This window comes from Dendrobates tinctorius, unplaced genomic scaffold (genome assembly GCF_039654945.1).
Source record: "Dendrobates tinctorius isolate UK_male_01 unplaced genomic scaffold, ASM3965494v1 ptg000314l, whole genome shotgun sequence".
NCBI lineage: Eukaryota > Metazoa > Chordata > Amphibia > Anura > Dendrobatidae > Dendrobates > Dendrobates tinctorius.
Genome location: NW_027361981.1, coordinates 2,005,537 through 2,025,048, shown reverse-complemented (window position 1 = coordinate 2,025,048; position 19,512 = coordinate 2,005,537). Strand labels below are relative to the sequence as shown.

General features: G+C 45.7%; 1 protein-coding gene across 5 annotated transcripts in view; it reads left to right on the top strand.

The window, feature by feature from the left end:
- RBM47 (RNA binding motif protein 47) overlaps window positions 1–19,512 on the top strand; it is a 226,242-nt gene that overhangs the window by 82,200 nt on the left and 124,530 nt on the right. The window contains exon 1 of one of the 5 annotated variants that reach the window (XM_073561119.1): window positions 17,154–17,313. The exons of the other annotated variants lie outside the window; for them this stretch is intronic. The gene's annotated coding sequence lies outside the window, so the exon portion shown is untranslated. Of the gene's footprint in view, window positions 1–17,153; window positions 17,314–19,512 lie in introns of those variants that run through there. 5 annotated transcript variants of the gene reach the window in all.

Here is a 19,512-nt window from a genome sequence, read left to right as displayed (position 1 = left end):
CTCAGGGGCCTGAAGCGCTCAGCTTCTTGCTTAGTCATGATCAGCAGGTGCACTGCTGTCTTTTCTCACAAGTTCTGCTGGCAACAGTGGGGAAACTCCGGGGCGGGCTTGCATCATGCCGGTGCTCGAAGGAAGTAGCGCTCACCCCTGTCTGCTGCGTTCTGTCCCTTCCCGCCAAGTCTCTGTTCCCGCGTGCGCTGTTGCCTCAGAGACTTAGCCACGCCCCCTGCTGCTAAGTGCAAAGGTTGGTCCAGTGCTCTAAGCTTTCCCCCGGACAACAGAGACAACCCCGACAGTTCTGGACCCCGAGCAAAACGGGTACCCCTGGTCCGGTCCTTCTTACATATGCACTTACAGGGGTACTCTGGTGAAAACAAGTAATCTCCTATCCCAAAGACACATGGTCAGGATTTTACATCAGTATTTGTAATTCAAAACCAGGGGTGGGTGATAAATACAGAAGTGATGATGTTTCTATTATACTTTTCCTCTGATTGTTCCTCTCCTGGTTTTGGCTTACAAATAAATTATGTAAAATACTAAACAAGTGAACATAGACTGAGGATAAGTGGGAAGGCATCACACCGCCACGCCCGCCGTCCGCAGGGTCCCTGGAGGGGCTCCGGAGCCTGCACCTGCTGCGCGCTGTCACCCCCGGGGAAAGGCTGTCTGAGGGCCTGGTCCTCCTGCCCCGCTGGCTCGTTCCGGATCCCTCTGAGGCCCCGAGCAGGGAGGACAGCTGGGCTTCAAGCCATCCTCCCCTCCTGGAGCGAGCGACGTCTTGGAGCCGGGCCATAAGCGCATCCACGGATTTCATGAGGTATGTGCTGCTGATGATGTGGGTCTTCCTGTCTTGACTCCCAGGCTGGAATGGCGGTTTTCCTGCACTTTCCCCCACTACCCCTGCCAGCACCCCTTGAAACTCCTCCCCCTCCCCCCCTTTAACTAGTCACGTCCTCAGTCGTCATCATCACAGGTTTGAAAACCTCCCTGTCAATTGCAGTCATGGGGGGCTTTCCTAAAGCTACGCCCTACTCCCGCCCCCATCTGTAGGGCTGTTCAGATTACCATTTTTTTACATGAACAAAAATTTCAGTGTGAAACGAAGAAAACTTACAGCATGTACAAGTCTCTTCTGTATAGCATCCGTTTTTTGAAATACTGTGTAATTATTTAATTATTCATCTTGTAAATTTTAATAACTTCTGATATTTAAAAATATACGCTTATGTGAATTCAGTCTGAAAGTCTTTTTTTTTTCTTTATTTCTTTTTTTCCTCCCTAACCATAATGTGTATTTTTCTTGCCTGCTTTAGGTCATAATTCTGCTGTATGACTCTCAATGTTGACACTAACCTAGTTTTTTTTTACATTTGCATGCTCAATTTCACTCAAAAATACTCAGATAATCCTCTGATTTCATACCTCCTGTAACAAGTTCAAGGCGTCCAGTCTCGATGGCAGCAAAGCAGCCCCACAACACTATGGATATTCCACCATGTTTCACTGTGGGTACATAGCACTAGTATTCATTGCCAAAACTGATGTAACAGGATCGACAGTTGTTAGCGGATCAACCCACGCAGCATTAAAAATAACTAAACCTGATGTATTACCATTTTACTTGTCATATGATTGTTGGCCTGTTTAAAAAGGCCGATCATCGGGAACAAGTGATTCCTCTAAATGAGACAATTAGACTTGGCCCCGAAACACCCATCTGTCTTGGCCCTATTTTATTTGTGTCCATCAGAAATTAAGATCAAAGTATATTACGGACTAATTAAATGTTAATTTCATGCAGCTCCCATGAAATAATGCCTCTTATTGAGATATTAAAGTATTATATGATTGATCTCAAAACCAAAAAATGAATGGAGTTGAATTTGCAACATTCTCTGTCAGGCAAGACATCCTTTACCTGCCAGAAATAGAACGGATTTTGAATTAATCATATAACATTTGCATACAACTTCAATGTATTTTTTTTTTTGTTAATGCTGCTTAATTGTTATGTTATTTTATTCAATGTATTTAAAAATTTTAGAGCATGCATCATGAAAGGTGTGTTTCATTACAAAGTGTTTACTAATCCGAAATGAATTATGACCCCAGCCCAGTTCTGCAAGTCATAGATTTGGAAAGGTATTCACATGTTCCTTCATTTTAAATAAACTCCATAATGATTATAAATAATTGTTTCCGATGTACCGACACTTGAAGGGAACTGGTCACCATGAAAATGATGATTATGTAATCCTTAGCTCTTTCTGTGATTTTTGGGTCCAGTGGGAGGTCCTATCAGTGACTGACAGCCTCCTTTGTATCAGTGTGCATACAGAGATGGCTGTCAGTCACTGATGGCACTGCCCACTGGACCCAAAACACCAGAAAGAGAAAAGAATTAAATTATAAAAATGCAAACAATATTGGATGTGGGTCTCCTTCCCAGGGCTGTGGGGTACTTGGTACCGGGCCGGTGTCAGGGGGAAAGGTGTCACAGCGGCGGTGACCCGGTCCGTGGCCCTGGGCGCCCAAATCAATGGTGGTTGGTGATATAGTTTGTGATAGTTCGTGACGCCACCTGTGGTGTTTGGCAAGCAAGATGTTAAGCCAACGCTGCGTGCAGATCCTCTGGGGCTGATCGTGTAGCTCCCCACAGGTGAAGCTGTAACCCCAGGGCAGTGTAATGGCAATAGATGAGGATAGGCGCAGGCAGTGTGAGGAATCCTGGTACCCAGATGTGACGATGTTAGCGCACAAATGAATGGAAGACATCAGGGCTTGCAGTTCCAAAGCTTTACTCACAGTCCGTGGTACACACTGGTGCCTGCCTCCGTGCCGTGTCTCTGGGGCAGAGACTCAATCAACCTCCCGGGCAAGTCAGGATTCTCCTCTCCAACACTCCGCCAACATGTACCTCTCCTGAACGACTCCTCTATTGCGCCTTAAGGTATGAAGAGCTCCAGTACCGTAGTACTCTGGAGTTCCTCCTGTCAGATGTTCCTAACAACTCTACTTGTATGGCAGACAGCTGTAGCCTCTCTCGGAGACTCCCTTCTCCGGAGTCCTGGCTCTCTATTCAGTTGCTGTTGTGCCCCAAGTCTTAGATGGGAGTAGTGCGTTTACAGCCAACTTCTCCACCGGTGTCTGCTGCAGAACCTTAAGTGTCCATACAACCTCGGGGACCGGGCCCCGGCCTTTTGCTGAGAACCTATAGGCAGGGTTCCTCTTCCGACCCACAACTCCTCTCTGTTCTCTTTACTCTTTCCTATGGAAGCTTAGGTTGCAGTTCTACGTCTTTCTCCTTCTGTTCCTCTCCCGTGCCAGCTGGCTCGGATCACTGAGGCAGCTGCAGCACTTCTCGGACCCGTCCTCAGACTCTCCTGACTGACTGTCCAGACTCCAACCCGACTGACCTTCTGTCGGACTAACCTGTAATTCTAAACCTTCCCAACGTTTTATATGTCTCAACCCACCTCCCAGCACATCCAGTGTTCCAAGCAGGGAACCCCCAGGGCACCCCTAATGTCTAGGAGGAGAGAGAACCCTCACTGTGATTATGCTGAACTACCCTGTTGTGTGGGATGCGAGTGTTGGAGTGTGGAAAGGAGTCCCCAACTTACCTAGGTGGTGGGGCACTACACCTTAGGAGAAGGTGCAGTACCTCTGTGGCGACTGAGCCTCAGGGCCGCCACAGATGTAGAATCCTAGAGGTTTTATTTTGATTCTGTCCAAATCCAAACTATGTTGGGGTTCATTATGTGCAAGCTTGGTACCCAAGATCCAGCATATAGAGCTGCGGCACTGCTGTGCAGGATAGGAGTGTTTCTAGCAGAGATGAGCGAGCATGCTCCGATAAGGCGTGATCTGACCATACTCGGGTGCTAACAGACTGATTTTGACGTGCTCGAATAATTTGTTTGAGTCCCTGCGGCTGCATATCTCGCAGCTGTCCGACAGCCGCAACGCATGCAGGGAATGCCTAAAAAAACAGGTAATTCACGTATGTGTTGCAACGGTCGAACAACCATGAGACATGTAGATGCGGGGACTCGAATATATTATTGCACGTTGGCTCGTCGCTAGTTTCTAGCTATAAAACTGGCCCTGAATGTCCTCTTTCACAGGAAAAAAAGAGTCTGGAGCCAGCAGTCAGTGCCAGAAAGTGATTTGGTCTCGTAGCAATATGTCATCACTTTGAGAAATAGGAAAACCTTTTTAAACACTGTGTTTGTTGAACAAGCTCTTTAAAACACTTATCAACTATTCACATGTATGATCACGTGTGGTCCAACCACTGGAATCCCCAACTAACCGAAGACAGGATGTCCAATGTCAGGTATGTGAGTGGATTGATAGTGGGCTTGTGACAACCACCATTCACTCATGCTCATTACTGGTCCATTCACTTGGATGACTATTGGGCCTCCCTCCATTTTTAGGCTTGAGGAGGTCTCCGCAGCTAGACTCAAATCAGTTATACCTTCATCATCCATCCTGTGGATAGGCAATAAATGTAATGCATGAGACCTCCTCTTTAAGTATTGTGCAGCCCTAATTGAGGTTCGATTGTAAGGGAGAACAGCTTTCACCTCAGCTCTTATTATGGAGTCAATTAGATTATTACCCAAACTTCTGCCTCATTAACTGTGTAAACCAACTCCCTTTTTCCTAATCTTTTAAAAGAAGGAAAATCTACAAGGCTAAGTACTAAAGGGGGTTTTACACATAGCGATATCGCTAAAACGTCACTGGCTTTGTGACGTTATAGCGATATTGCTAGCGATATCGCTATGTGTGATACTTACCTCCGACCGGCTCCCCCGCTGTCCATCGCTGATCCCGCGAGATCGGGCGACTCCATTTCTCATCGGGCGCTTCCTGCTGGGCTTCCCGCTTTGTGAGACGAGCGACGCGTGGACGCGGGTGGGAGGACATCAGGATCGCTGTGTGTGAAAGGTGAGTATCGTGCGCTGCGTCGCTGCTGCATCGCTGTGAGATCTTTCTGTGTGAAAGCTCACTAGCGATCATTTAGTGATGCACCAGCGATCCTGACCGGGTCATATCGCTGGTGCATCGCTAAATGTAAAAGGGCCTTAAGTGTGCACATTTAGCTTGGTCTACTGGCACAGTAAGGGTAAGTGCACACGTTGCGGATTGTGCTGCGGATTTTTCCACGCGGATTTGGCAAAATCCGCAGGTAAATCTGCAGGTCAAAAGACCTGCAGTGTATCTGCTGATTAGCCTGCAGTTTTGCCCTGCGGTTTGACACCTCTACAATGGAGCGGGTGCCAAACCGCTGCAGATTCCGCACAAAGAATTGACATGCTGCGGATTTGAAACCGCGGAAAAATCTGCAGCATGTGCACAGCGTTTTTTGTTTTTCATTGATTTTAATGGTACTGTACAACGCAGCAGAAACTGCTGCGGATCCGCAGGGCCAAAACCGCTGCGGATCCGAGGCAGAATCCGCAGCGTGTGCACATACCCTAAGGGCTGATTCAGGCATCCGTTTTTCTCCTATCTGTGTTCTGAGCTCTTCACATGTCCGTACACTTCTGAAGAATTCGCACAAAATGAAGGAGACCTATCTGAGATTCGAATAAAATCAGATCAAATTCGCCAATTCTAGTCTATGGGTCAGTGAAGAAAATCGGACAGCAGTTGAATGCCATCATGGACTGTTTGATAGTAGAAGCTTGAGACTACTCTGTCATTTTGTTTTTAGTTTTTTTTTTTTTGTTTTTTTTTATCTCAGAGAAAAACTGATGAAACACTGATAAAAATAAGTACTGATTTAAAATCTAGTCGTTTTCTCCTTCCCCCATGACGGCACCACGGAGAGAGGGGATCCACCCCACGGGGACAGGAAACCTACTGATAAAAAGGCGGTACCTCTCTCCCGCATCAGTTGGTTTCCTGTCCCCATAGGGAACCTACAGACTTACCAGATGCCGGGGCCGACCAGTCTGGATGATGGCAGCGGGAGCCCCCTGTCCCAGCTGGGGAGGTTGCCCGAGGCGCCACCGCTGGGGTCAGCGGGCCTCCAGGGCGTGTGGAGGGAGAGGTGGCAGCATGAAGATCCGTCCTCCCTCAGGATGGTGGCTGGAGCAGGTACCGGGGTGGGAGAACGCCAGCGGGCGCAGGTATCCTCTATGCGTGCCGGCAGCCGGGGGAGATGCTGCCGCCCGCGCAATGCACCGCTGGGAGCCGGTGGTGGTGCGCATGCGCCGTCACATGTCGCAAAGTAGCTGGGGGCCGGGTGCGCACAGAGAAAAAAAAAAACTTTGTTCTGAAACTGGCCCCTCACTTTGCTTAAAAGCGCACAGGAGGCATAGCGCAGCTGGTCACCTGGCACCATGAGCGAGCCAGAAGAGCAGCAGCTGTTGGATGCGTCCTCAGACACAGGACACCAGCAGCAGCCACAAAAGTCACCGCAGCAGCACCGTAAGAAGGAGACCAAGGAGCAGTCACAGCGACACGGCAGCAGCAGCCGTTTGGAGTCCCGACGCAGCAAGAAATCGGGCAGGGGTCCCAAAGGACAAGCCGCGTGCAGATCCGGGGCCCATGTCTGATTCGGTATCCTTCTTTGGTCTGGCGGGTAAGTGGACTACGTGAACGTATATGCTGTAATTAGGGCCTGTCCTCCTCTTATTGGGGAAGAAGTGCATACAGAAGGCCAACCACAAGATTTGCCCACTTTGTAAGGAGGAGCTCCCCATGGCATGGCGAAAAAGGCTCTGCCAGTCCTGCATTGAACATACAATATGCAAGGAATCCCCAGGGTTCGCTTCTGACCTTAGAGCCCTAATTGCCCACCAGGTGGAGAACACCTTCAGGGAAAAAGCAAAAAAGCATATGAAACCCAAAAGAAAGGAACCTGAGAGTCAGATCCTAGTGATAGGGAGAGCAAATCGTCGTCATCGGACACAGATAGCCCGTCATCCGGCTCCTTGTCCTCTGCGGATGTAGGGAAGCAGCTGCGACCTTTAGAAGAGACGGATAACTTAATAAAGGCTATCAGAAACACTATGGGGCTAGTAGACACCAGGCCTAAAAGAACCATTCAGGACGCCATGTTTAGTGGGTTGGAGCAGAAGAGGAGGAGGTCTTTTCCCATGAACGATAAAATCCAGGCGCTCATACAGAGGGAGTGGAAAAGGCCCAGGGAAAAAGGGCCTCCTAGCATCAAAAAGGAATTACCCCTTTGAGGAGCCAAGCTGTTCGTTTTGGAACAAAGCACCGAAAGTGGATGTAGCCATAGCAAAAGCCTCGAAAAAATTTCTCTGCCGTTTGAGGACATGGGGACACTGAAAGACCCTATGGACAAAAAAGCGGATACATTCCTAAAAGGAGCCTGGGAAGCCACCGGAGGACTAAAACCCGCTATAGCTGCCACTTGCACAGCCAGAGCCCTGATGGTGTGGCTGGACGACCAACTAAGGAACAAAATGCCAAGGGCAGCAATCCTGGACTCCGTTCAGTTAATGAAAGGAGCAGCGGCATTTCTAGAGGACGCATCCGTGGATTCAATCAGGTTGACAGCCAGGGTAGCCTCATTCTCGAATGCAGCTAGAAGGGCTCTATGGCTCAAGTGCTGGACGGGAGACCTGCAAACAAAAACAAAGTTGTGCTCCATCCCCTGTGAAGGTGAATTCCTTTTCAGGCCTACACTAGACGATATACTTGAGAAAGCAGGGGATAAAAAGTCTTTCCCACCCATCCAATTTCCCCTTCAGACTTTTTCGGAGCAGGAAATTTATCCAAAGGAAGCCACCTAAAAACTCCCAGGATAAGTGGGAAGATAGAAGAGGCAAAGGTAAGGGGTTCATGTTCAGGAAACCGGCAGACAAGAAGCAACCTCAATGAAGGTGTCTCCCAGGTAGGGGGAAGATTGAGCCTCTTCTTCCCGACCTGGGAAAAGATATATCAAGCAGTTCCTGGATCCTAAGCATCATAGAAACAGGTCTCAAATTAAAATTCCACAGCTCACCCTAACCCTCTTTCGTAGTAACCCCACAGAGGCAGTCGATAGAAGAGCAAGTTGCAGTACAACAGGATATTCAGACCCTGGTGGAGAAATCGGTGTTGCATGAGGTTCCCCACCAAGAAAAAGGAGAAGGCTTCTATTCCCCGATCTTCTTGCGGAAGAAACCAGATGGGACGTTCAGGACGATAGCGAACCTAAAAAGATTAAACAAAAGCTTAGTGATTCCTCCATTCAAGATGGAAACAATAAAATCTGCAGTAAAGATGATGTTTCCAGCTTGCTACATGACGGTACTCAACTTGAAAGACGTTTACTATCATGTCCCCATACACACGGACTACCGCCGGTTTCTCAGAATAGCAGTCACGATAGGGGGAGAAATAAAGCATTACCAATTCAAAGCCCTCCCATTCGGGCTGGCCATTGCCCCGAGAGTATTCACGAAAATCATTTCAGAGGTCATGGCACACTTGAGAGAACAGGACGTCTTAAGAGTACGTGCACACACTGCGGATTGGGGTGCGGATTTGGCCGCGTGGATTTTGTAAAATTACCTGCGGAAAATTACCTGCGGATTGCTCTGCGGTTTTTCATCTCCACAATGGAGGAGATGTCAAACCGCAGCAGAATCCGCAGCATGTGCATACACCCTAATAGTCCCATACTTGGACGACTTCCTAGTAGTAGGCAACTTCCCCGGTCATTGCAGAGACCAGTTGAACCAGACTATGAAATCTTTGTCCAACTTAGGTTGGCTGCTGAACCTACCAAAATCTCAGTTAATTCTGAGCCAAGTGCAAGAATATTTGGGCATAACCATAGATACCATCAGGCAGGAGTGCCGGCTCCCCGAAGGTAAAAGGCTACGCATAGAACAGCTAGCAACAGGAGCAATAACACGGACACTAATGACACTCAGGAAGGCCATGTCCTTGCTCGGCTCAATGACAGCCTGCCTACCAGCTGTCCAGTGGGCCCAAGCTCATACAAGAGATCTCCAGTGGGAGATACTAGAGGCAGAGATTTCTCTTGATGGGAATTTAGAAGGGCAGTTAAACATCTCACCCATAACAGCTCTCTCTCTCTACAGTGGTGGATGAAACCATCCAACCTATCCAGGGGGGGTTCCTTGGGTGATACCGGTCTCTCAGATCCTTACTACAGACGCAAGCCCCAGGGGGTGGGGGGCTCACTGGGACAACCAGGTAGCACAAGGAGCCTGGACAGGGAACGAAAAGACAGCCTCCTCGAATATGAAGGAGCTATTAGCGGTGAAGCGCGCCCTCCTGTATTTTCTAAACTCCCCAGAGGCCACCACATAAGTGTTCTCGGACAACAGCACTGTAGTGGCTTAAATCATCAGGGGGGCACGAGATCCCGTACCCTTATGGAGGTGACAGTCAATTTTCCACTTTGCAGAGGGGAACCTAGGCTCACTGATGGCATTACACATAAAAGGGTCAGACAATGTGATGGCGGACTTTCTAAGTCACACACAGCCAAGACAGGGCGAATGGGAGTTGAACCAGGAAGTTTTCAATCAGATCACAAAGCTATGGGGAAACCTAACCTATTCGCCAACAAGACGAATCTGAAAGTCAAAACATTCTGTTCCATAGACCCATCCTGGGACCCGATAGCCCTGGACGCCCTTATGATCCCCTGGCACTTTCCCCTTTCATATGCGTTCCCACCAATAGCCTTAATTCTATCAGTTCTGAGGAAGATTCGGGAGGACAAAGCAAAGGTAATATTAATAGCCCCCTTCTGGCCGAGAAGGGCGTGGTTCTCTTGGTTGAGGAGAATGTCCATCTCCAATCCTTGGGTCCTCCCGGATATCCTGAACTTACTCTCCCAGGGCCCAGTACTGCACCCCCAGGTGGAGAACCTACATATGACAGCCTGGAATTTGAAAGGGCTCTATTAACCAACAGAGGCTTCTCCCAAAACGTATCCACTCTACTACGAAGCAGGAAGCCGATAACCACTAAACAGTATGGGAGGGTCTGGAGGAAGTTCCTTTCAGTATCAAGGGCTAGTCCAAAGGGGAAGGTACCCATATCAAAGATCTTAGAGTTCCTACAAAGGGGCTTAGAGCAAGGCCTAGCTACCAGCACATTAAAGGTTCAAGTGGCAGCCCTGGGGGCCCTATACAACTGTGACTTGGCAAGTAATCGGTGCGTGTCCAGGTTCATTAAGGCAGTCAGTAGATCCAGACCCGTGTCTTCCCTAAACGCCCCTCCCTGGGATCTAAACTTGGTACTCTCAGCCCTGACCAAGCCGCCCTTTGAGCCTATGCAGGAAGCACCGCTAAAATTAATATCTCTCAAGACCTCCCTTTTTGGTAGCCCTCACATCAGGCCGCAGAATTAGTGACATCCAGGCCCTGTCAGCCTTCCCTCCATTTACACAGATTCTGGAGGACCGGGTGGTACTTAGGACAGACCCAGCCTGTCTGCCGAAGGTAGCGTCCCGACTCCACAGAACTCAGGAAATCTCCCTCCCCTCCTTTTGCCCCAATCCCAAAAACAAGGGAGAAGAGACCTTGCACACATTAGATGTCAGGAGATGCCTAATGGAATACTAAGTGGCAACCGGGGAGTGTAGGAAGGATAGGTCTCTTTTTGTCTGCTTCCAGGGGCCAAAGAAAGGGCTAAAGGCATCAAAGAGCACGCTTGCGAGGTGGATAAGGGACGCCATCACATTCTCATACTCATCAGAAGGCGCAGACATCCCAGGCAGAATAACGGCCCATTCCACAAGAGCTGTGTCAACTTCCTGGGCAGAGAGAGCAGGCATCTCCATTGAGCAGATATGTAGAGCCGCTACTTGGTCCTCCAACTTTCTTCAACCACTATCGGCTGGACCTAGCCACCTCCTCAGATTTAACCTTTGGTAGAAGGGTGCTGGAGGCAGTGGTTCCCCCCCCCCCCCTAATAGTCTCTGCAACTCTCTCCGTGGTGCCGTCATGGGGGAAGGAGAAAATCGTACTTACAGTTAACAGTTTTTCTCTGATCCCATGACAGCACCCGTATATTCCCTCCTTACACGCGTGGGGTGCGCACTTATTGTAAATACAGTTTAGTCAAAAAGTCACGTGGTGTCTCCTCTACGCAGTTTTAATGATTATAGAAATTCCTTTTTCTTAGAGTGTTGTGTTAGTATTAGGCTGAAGTTCCATTAATGCTCTGTAAAACAACTGATGCGGGAGAGAGGTACCGCCATTTTATCGGTAGGTTTCCTGTCCCCGTGGGGCGGATCCCCTCTCTCCATGGTGCCGTCATGGGATCAGAGAAATACCGTTAACGGTAAGTAACTACGATTTTTGACCAAGGAGAAAAATCGCTGATGTCTGAATGAGCCCTTACGTTGATTCGTTGTTACAATAGTAGATTGTTTGTTACCCCAACAACCTGGCACCCCAACGTGGCCATGAATTGTGAACTGAACCTTTTAATTTTCCATATGTCTCGGTAGGAGCTAACAGGTTATGCAAGCTGTGATCTGTAATCCTCTTACTACTTTATGCATTTGCAAACAATGGTTTGTTTGGGCAAGAATTTAATACAGTCACATGTAATAAGACTTCAAAAATCTCACTTAACCATATTATGCACAATCTGCTTCTAGTCGGAAGACAGTTTAGCACCAGCAAGTAGGGTGGCAGAATAGCAGGAACCTTACATGATCCTAAACTAAAAAGTCCTCTATGGACTCTGTGTCAATATTGGTCAGTCTGGGACCCTATAACCAACAGGATCCCACCTTCATGCTGCAGAAGTGGCCACAATGGGGTAGGGTCCCACTGTGGGATCCTATAGTTACTTGTTAAACCTCTGAATAGGTCTAGAATTGAAACTCAAAGCGTAATCCTCAATATAATTTATGATAAATCAATAGTGCACGTTAAATAATTTTGTAATATATCTTGTCAGAGAAAATTTCTTCTTGCATTCTAAATTCATGATTAAAATCTGTATTGAGTGAAGGCAGATTTTTCCCATTACCGAGATAGCAGATGACAGTTGGTGCTGATAAGATTCTATGAGGATGAAGAAGGAGCTAGAGACAGACGTTCTCTAGAAATATTACAGTTCTCCATAGAACTTTGGGCACCAAATGTCTTCATCTATTTCAGTAATGAGAAAATCTGTATTCACTGAAGACCCATTTTACCTGTGAATTGAGAATTTTAAGAATGATCGATCAGTCCAGGAGGAGAAAGTAGTTTTCTCTGAGATGTATTACAAAGTTTCTCTTTCCATGTGTATTGATATATGAAAAAAATTTAAGCAAACTATATAATCATATAATAATCATAAAATCATCTACTGATTTGTGTGCGAGTTTACACTGTTGATACGTCAATGCTACAGAGGGCAATATTGTGCTACTTAAATCAGCTTTTGACTGTAGTCACACAAGGTGACAAAAACCAGGGGAAGAGTCTTGAGGAGGTCATTTGCATATTCCCAGTGCCTTCTGGGATAAGTGCGCACGAATTTTGGCTCATCATTCGTTTTTAAGAAATCTCAATATGGAAGAGGCCAGGAGCCATTTGGTGAGCTGCATTTCTTGCTACATGTTCACAGACTTACCAGTGGAAAAGCCAAACTTCACATGCCACAAATGCAAGCTTGTGTCCCTGTTGGAGGAAAAGTTGCAAACTCTCGAAGAGAGGTTAGCTACGTTGAAGATCATTAAGGAAGGTGAAGAGTTCTTGGACAGAGCAGAATTATCTCTTCATGTTACAGAAAGAGAAGAAATTCGAAGTGCACCTGAAGAAACAGAGGAATGGAGACATGTGACCCAGAGAAGCTGGAGGATCAGGAGGCAGTCAGCACCCATACTACTCAGGAACCAGTACCAGGCTCTCACGCAGGAAAACGATGAAGAAATACATCAGGATAAGACTTTGCCAACAAACAGCAACCTTGTCCTCCTGGATGGAGAAAGGAAAAATGTTGTGAAGAAACGGAGAGTGGTGGTCATGGGGGATTCCCTGTTGAGAGGAACAGAGGCCGCTATCTGCAGACCGGATATAACTTCAAGAGAAATATGCTGTCTTCCAGGTGCAAAAATTAAAGATGTGTCTGACAGGATATCAGGACTCTTCAGACCTACAGATGACTACCCATTCCTGCTACTACATGTGGGGACAAATGACACCGCAAGAAACGACCTGGAAACCATCTGCAGAGACTTTGAAGACTTAAGCAAGAAAGTGAAAGAACTGGGAGCGCAGGTGGTCTTCTCTTCCATCCTCCCAGTGGATGGCCATGGAACAAGGAGGTGGAATAAGATTCTGCAGGTGAACAACTGGCTACGTCGATGGTGCCGTCAGCAACTATTTGGATTTCTGGATCACGGAGTGAATTACTTATACGATGGACTACTTGCTAGAGATGGGGTGCACCTTACAAAGACTGGAAAGCATGTATTTGGAAGTCTCCTTGCTACACTTGTAAGGAGAGCTTTAAACTAGAACAACATGGGGTAGGGAAGCGAAAGGCCAGAAAAAGCCATACACCTGACAAATGCTATTGAGAACTCTGCTATTAGAAGTGGAAAGGAAGAACAAAGACAAAAGAATCTAAATAATAAAAATATTGGAGAAAGAGAAACCTATCACAAATTAAAATGTTTCTATACTAATGCACAAAGCATGGGCAACAAACAAGGAGAATTGGAACTACTAACTCAGGGAAAGAAATATGATGTCATTGGAATCACTGAAACTTGGTGGGACGATACACATAATTGGAATACAAGACTAGAAGGATACAACTTATTTGCAAGAAACAGACTTGATAAACGAGGAGGAGGTGTCGCATTGTATATTAGAAACGCGTATATCTGCACAGAGATTGAAGCTTCAGAGACTGGGAGTTCTGTGGAAACTGTTTGGGTAAGAATACAAGGACAGAACAATGGAAAGGACACCATTGTAGGCATTTACTACAGGCCGCCTGTGCAAGCTGAAGATATGGATGAACTCTTTATGCATCAGATGGCCAAGTTCTCCAAAAAATATGACATAGTTGTCATGGGAGATTTCAACTATCCAGACATTTGTTGGGAATCTCTCTCAGGCAAAACTAACAGGTCAAGGAAATTCTTATCCTCTCTTGCTGACAACTTTATCTTCCAAAAGGTAGGGGAGAAAACAAGGGGAACTGCTACCTTGGATCTAATCCTTATAAACAGGGAGGAAATGGTTGAAGAGGTAAAAGTGGCTGGGACCCTAGGAGGTTGCGACCATGCTATTTTAGAATTTTGGATAACTAGAGGAGGAAGACCTGTGAAGACTCAGACGTCAAGGTTAGATTTCAGAAAGGCAGATTTTAAGGGATTCGGAAAGAGAATTGGAGGGATCCAATGGCTGGATATCCTTAAGGACAAAAATGTCCAGGAAGGATGGGAAATCTTGAAAAATTAAATTCTCAAAGCACAATTGTTAACAATTCCGAAAAGAGGGAAGAATAGGAAGCATTTAAGGAAACCAGGATGGATGAACACAGAACTTAAGCACATGCTAAAAAGGAAGAAAAAAATGTTTATAAAATGGAAAGAGGGAGGCATATCTAAAGAAGAATATAATGCTGTCTGCAGAACCTGCAGGGCACAAATCAGACTAGCTAAAGCTGAAAATGAATTGAGGCTTGCAAGAGATGTCAAAAGCAATAGTAAAGGATTTTGGGGATATGTCAAAAGTAAAAGAAAAGTCAAAGATGCTATAGGATTTTTACAGGATGAAAATGATGAAATGGTAAGACAGGATGTTGAGAAGGCTGAACTTTTAAATTCCTATTTTGCATCTGTTTTCTCTCAGAAAGGAAATGTAACATCAACTGTTCTTCACTGTCCTATTAAGGGAATAGAAGAATCCAGGATATCTATAAACAGAAAGATAGTGAGGAAACACTTAGCTAACCTAAATGAATTCAAGTCTCCAGGTCCAGATGAATTACACCCCATAGTACTGAAGGAGATAGCAGAAGAAATTTTTGAACCCCTCTCCATAATCTTTGATAAATCTTGGAGAACAGGAGAAGTGCCAGAAGACTGGAGAAGAGCAAATGTTGTTCCTATCTTCAAAAAGGGGAAGAAGGTGGACCCAGGCAACTATAGGCTGGTGAGTTTGACTTCTATACCAGGAAAGATCTTTGAACAAATTATTAAACATGTATGTCAGTACCTGGATAAGAATGAAGTGATTAAACAGAGTCAGCATGGGTTTGTAACTAATAAGTCATGTCAGACTAACTTAATTTCCTTCTATGACGGAATCACTGATTGGGTGGATCAAGGAAATGCTGTAGATATAGTATATCTTGACTTCAGCAAAGCATTTGACAAAGTATCTCATACAATCCTTATTGAAAAAATGACTAAGTATGGAATGGACAAGGCAACTGTTAGGTGGATTCATAACTGGCTTAGTGATCGGACCCAAAGAGTGGTCGTAAATGGCTGCACATCCAGTTGGAAGAATGTCTCAAGTGGGGTACCACAGGGCTCTGTCCTGGGCCCTGTATTGTTCAACATCTTTATCAACGATTTAGATGAAGGAATTGAGGGTAAACTGATTAAATTTGCTGATGACACAAAGCTAGGAGGGATAGCTAATACTAGAGAAGAGAGAGAGGGGATTCAAAAAGATATAAATAAACTGGAGAAGTGGGCAGCAACTAACAGAATGCATTTCTCCCTGTTAAAAACTAAAGTATTACATCTGGGCGATAAAAATGAAAAAAGCATATACAGAATGGGAGGAATAGGGCTAAGTGACAGCACATGTGAAAAAGACTTGGGTATACTAATAGATCACAGACTGAATATGAGTCAACAGTGTGATGCAGCAGCAAAAAAGGCAAATGCAATTCTAGGATGTATTAACAGAAGCATACAGTCTAGATCACGTGAAGTCATTATTTCCCTCTACTCCTCTTTAGTCAGACCTCATCTGGAATATTGTGTCCAGTTTTGGGCACCACATTTTAAAGACATCAACAAACTGGAGCAAGTTCAGAAAAGAGCGACCAGAATGGTGACCGGTCTGCAAACCCTGTCTTATGAGGAAAGGTTGCAGGATTTGGGAATGTTTAGCTTGCAAAAGCGAAGACTGAGAGGAGACTTAATAGCTGTCTACAAATATCTAAAGGGCTGTCACATTGTAGAAGGATCAACTTTATTCTCATTTGCACAAGGAAAGACTAGAAGCAATGGGATGAAACTGAATGGGAGGAGACAGATTAGATATTAGAAAAAACTTTTTGACAGAGTGATCAATGAGTGGAACAGGCTGCCACGAGAAGTGGTGAGTTCTCCTTCAATGGAAGTCTTCAAACAGAGGCTGGACAGACATCTGACTGGGATGATTTAGCGAATCCTGCTTTGAGCAGGGGGTTGGACCAGATGGACCAGGAGGTCCCTTCCAACGCTACGATTCTATGGTTTAGGGGATTGTTTTTCCTTTTGATCTTTAAAAAAAAAAACCTGGAGTGTGGTTTTATTAGGGGAAAAAAAAAAAAAAAAGTACAATATTAACAAATGGAACAAAATATCCAAAATGGTGATTAAGAGATAATAAAACTGAAAGACAATAGGCTCTTTCACACATCCAATAATTGAGCGTCTGAATGCTCTAGTTTCCAATCATTGGCCCATGTAAACGATGTTACTGATCAGTTATGTGAGTCTAATTTTATCATTTTTGGCAGCACATCTGTTATATAGGCGATGAGCTGACAATCGGCATACCATATGAAACTTTTTCTTTTTAATGGCCTTCTGCTCGATCTTGAGCCAGGACGCTTGGATGGATGAACGATCCATAGGACAATCGTTCTTCTACAAGCCTAGATGGGGCCACCAGGGTCTTCTTTGCTGTTAATCCGATGGCTTGTATAATCATGATGTTGGTCTTTCTCTTCACCTTGTTCCTTCTTTTCTTACCATGATGTCTCCAGTGGTTACTCTCTTCATGTGATGTGTCCAAAGTAGCCAAGTGCTTGGTGATCCTTGCTTCAAGTGACATGTCTGGCTTGATTTGTTCCAAAATTGATTTGTTTGTTCTTGCCATCCCTGATATTGATAACATCCTTCTCCCTCATGACATTTCAAAGGCATCTATTCTTTTTTTTTCTTCATCGTCCAGGTTTCGCATTTGTATGTTAACACACAAAAGACCAGACTATATACGAGCCGTGTCTGTCATCAGTGAAATGTTCCTTGATTTGAAGACCTTGTCCAGTGACTTCATTGTTGATTTGCCCATAGCTATTCTCCTGTTGACTTCCAGCATCAATTCTATCCTCGTAAGTCTGTATTAACCTTTGTGAGATGCCTTCAAATGAATGCTAGCTTGTTAGATCACTGGTCGGCTCTCGTTGGACAAGAACTTATTGGTATGTCTGTCAGTTGTCACATGAACTTCAATCTACTTCCAATGTTTTGTAAAACCACAGGAAAGGAAGTGTTAGCATATGGAAGGTAGAAAAGGAAAGTTGAAATCTTCTGGGCTTTACATTTAATCAATGATTATTGATGCACTCAGAAATATGCTCGTGGAAAAAGTGTTCTTCATCTTTAACATACAGTAAAGATGTTTGGGTTCTGGTATTTTCCTTTTGATGTATCAAGTGATTAACGAATTTACTGGAAATTTTCATCTAATATACACAACCCTTTTAAAGAAATTGTGTCTCGAGATCATCTTGAAAAGACAGCGATCCGGAGACTGGCTTGTCCAAGTTGGAATACGTTGCTTGGTAATGCCTAGGGGATACCCTGTGTTTGCTGTGGAAACAATGCATGACATCCATGTAAAATATGTACTGGCTGTTTCCATGAGAACTGGAGCTTTTGATCCTTAGCAACTTTCTAATAAGGCTTCTTTTACATTTAAAATGTTTTTGCTGGCCCGCAAAAATTCCACGGTGTGCCGTATGGCCGTATTTGCGGCCGTGAAAAAAGATCGAGCCTGCTCATTGTTTTTCACAGCTTACAGACACGGCTGGTGTCACCGCTGCAGGCCTGATTCGGCGGTCCGGCTTTCGGCCGCACGCCGCCAGAACAAACACACCGGATGTGTGAAAGTAGCCTAACACAGCCAATAGCAAAACACTGTGAAAGCATGGAGTCCGTGTCTCTATATGCTTGTGTTTTATTATTGGACTAGATGGTGGCCCGATTCTAACGCATCGGGTATTCTAGAATATGTATGTAGTTTATTTATGAAGATTCTGCGCTGATATCGCTGATTGCGGCAAATCCGTGCAGCGGGAGATGACCCGCGGCAACCATTATTCTCCTCATACAGACGTGTATCTACTATATAATCGTCTAATTGTCTGTCTCTCTCTGTTTGTTAGGGAAATCCCACCTGTCGCTGATTGGTCGCGGCCGACCACCATCTAGGCCATGACCTATCAGCAGCAGGCGCAGCTTACAGTTACAAACAGCTGCGCCTGTCACTGATTGGTGGCTGCCTGGCGGCTGCGACCAGCCAGGATTTTGGTTACAGACAGACAGAAAGACAGAAAGACAATTATGTAGTAGATGTATTATGCACTGTGGGTGCAGACTGATGTCAGAAGTAACGTCTTGCCCTTGTGAAGTCACTACATGCTGGTTATGTGCTTTGGTCACTATTCTAGGTGCCAGAAAAAGGCTGCGAGGTAAATCAAAATGTCTCAAATTGGGCTACAAATAGACCTGTTTTTCATTGACGCTCTGGAGTGCTCAAGCTCATGAGAATCCGTCAGAATTAGAGATGAGCGAATTTGTTCAAATTTTGTCCTTGAATCTGATTTTTACATATTCGAACACTATTCATGCACAATGTATGTTTAATGATTGGTTCCTAACATATGCGGTAATATCTTCTCCCATTGACTCTGACATTCGGCTGTGTTCGACGAATAATGCAAAGACAATATTCGAGTCCAATCGAATTTGGAACCGAATGCGAACAAAGTCGCTCATCTCTAGTCGGAATGACCGTTTCCTTATTGCCAGTTTCCAAGAAAGCATAGCTTGTAACCAGGAAGCCTGTGGCCATTTCATGCTGCCTGTAGCTTGATAGTTTGCCTGTAGATATTATCACTGCTGGAGACCTTCCATATAATGACTTTAATGGTAATTTGGAACAACGGTTCGCTTCTTTAAGAGGCGGCATGGCTACTCTTCAGCCTCTTTATGTAGCACCGGTGTACCCTGTGGAGAAGAATATGGGTCGCCCTCGCACACCCAGGGCAGCGGGGTACTCTGTACCGGGTCGGTGTCAGGCGGGAATGTGTCACAGCAGCGGTGACCCGGTCTGTGGCCCTGGGCGCCCAATATCAATGGCGGTGATGTAGTTAATGGTAGAATAGTTCGTGACGCCACCCGTGGTGTTTGGCAAGTAAGGTGTTGAGCCAACGCTGCATGCAGATCCGCTGGGACTTATGGTGTGGTGCAGCAGAGATGGTATAGCTCCCCACAGGTGGAGCTGTAATCCCAGGGCAGTGTAGGTG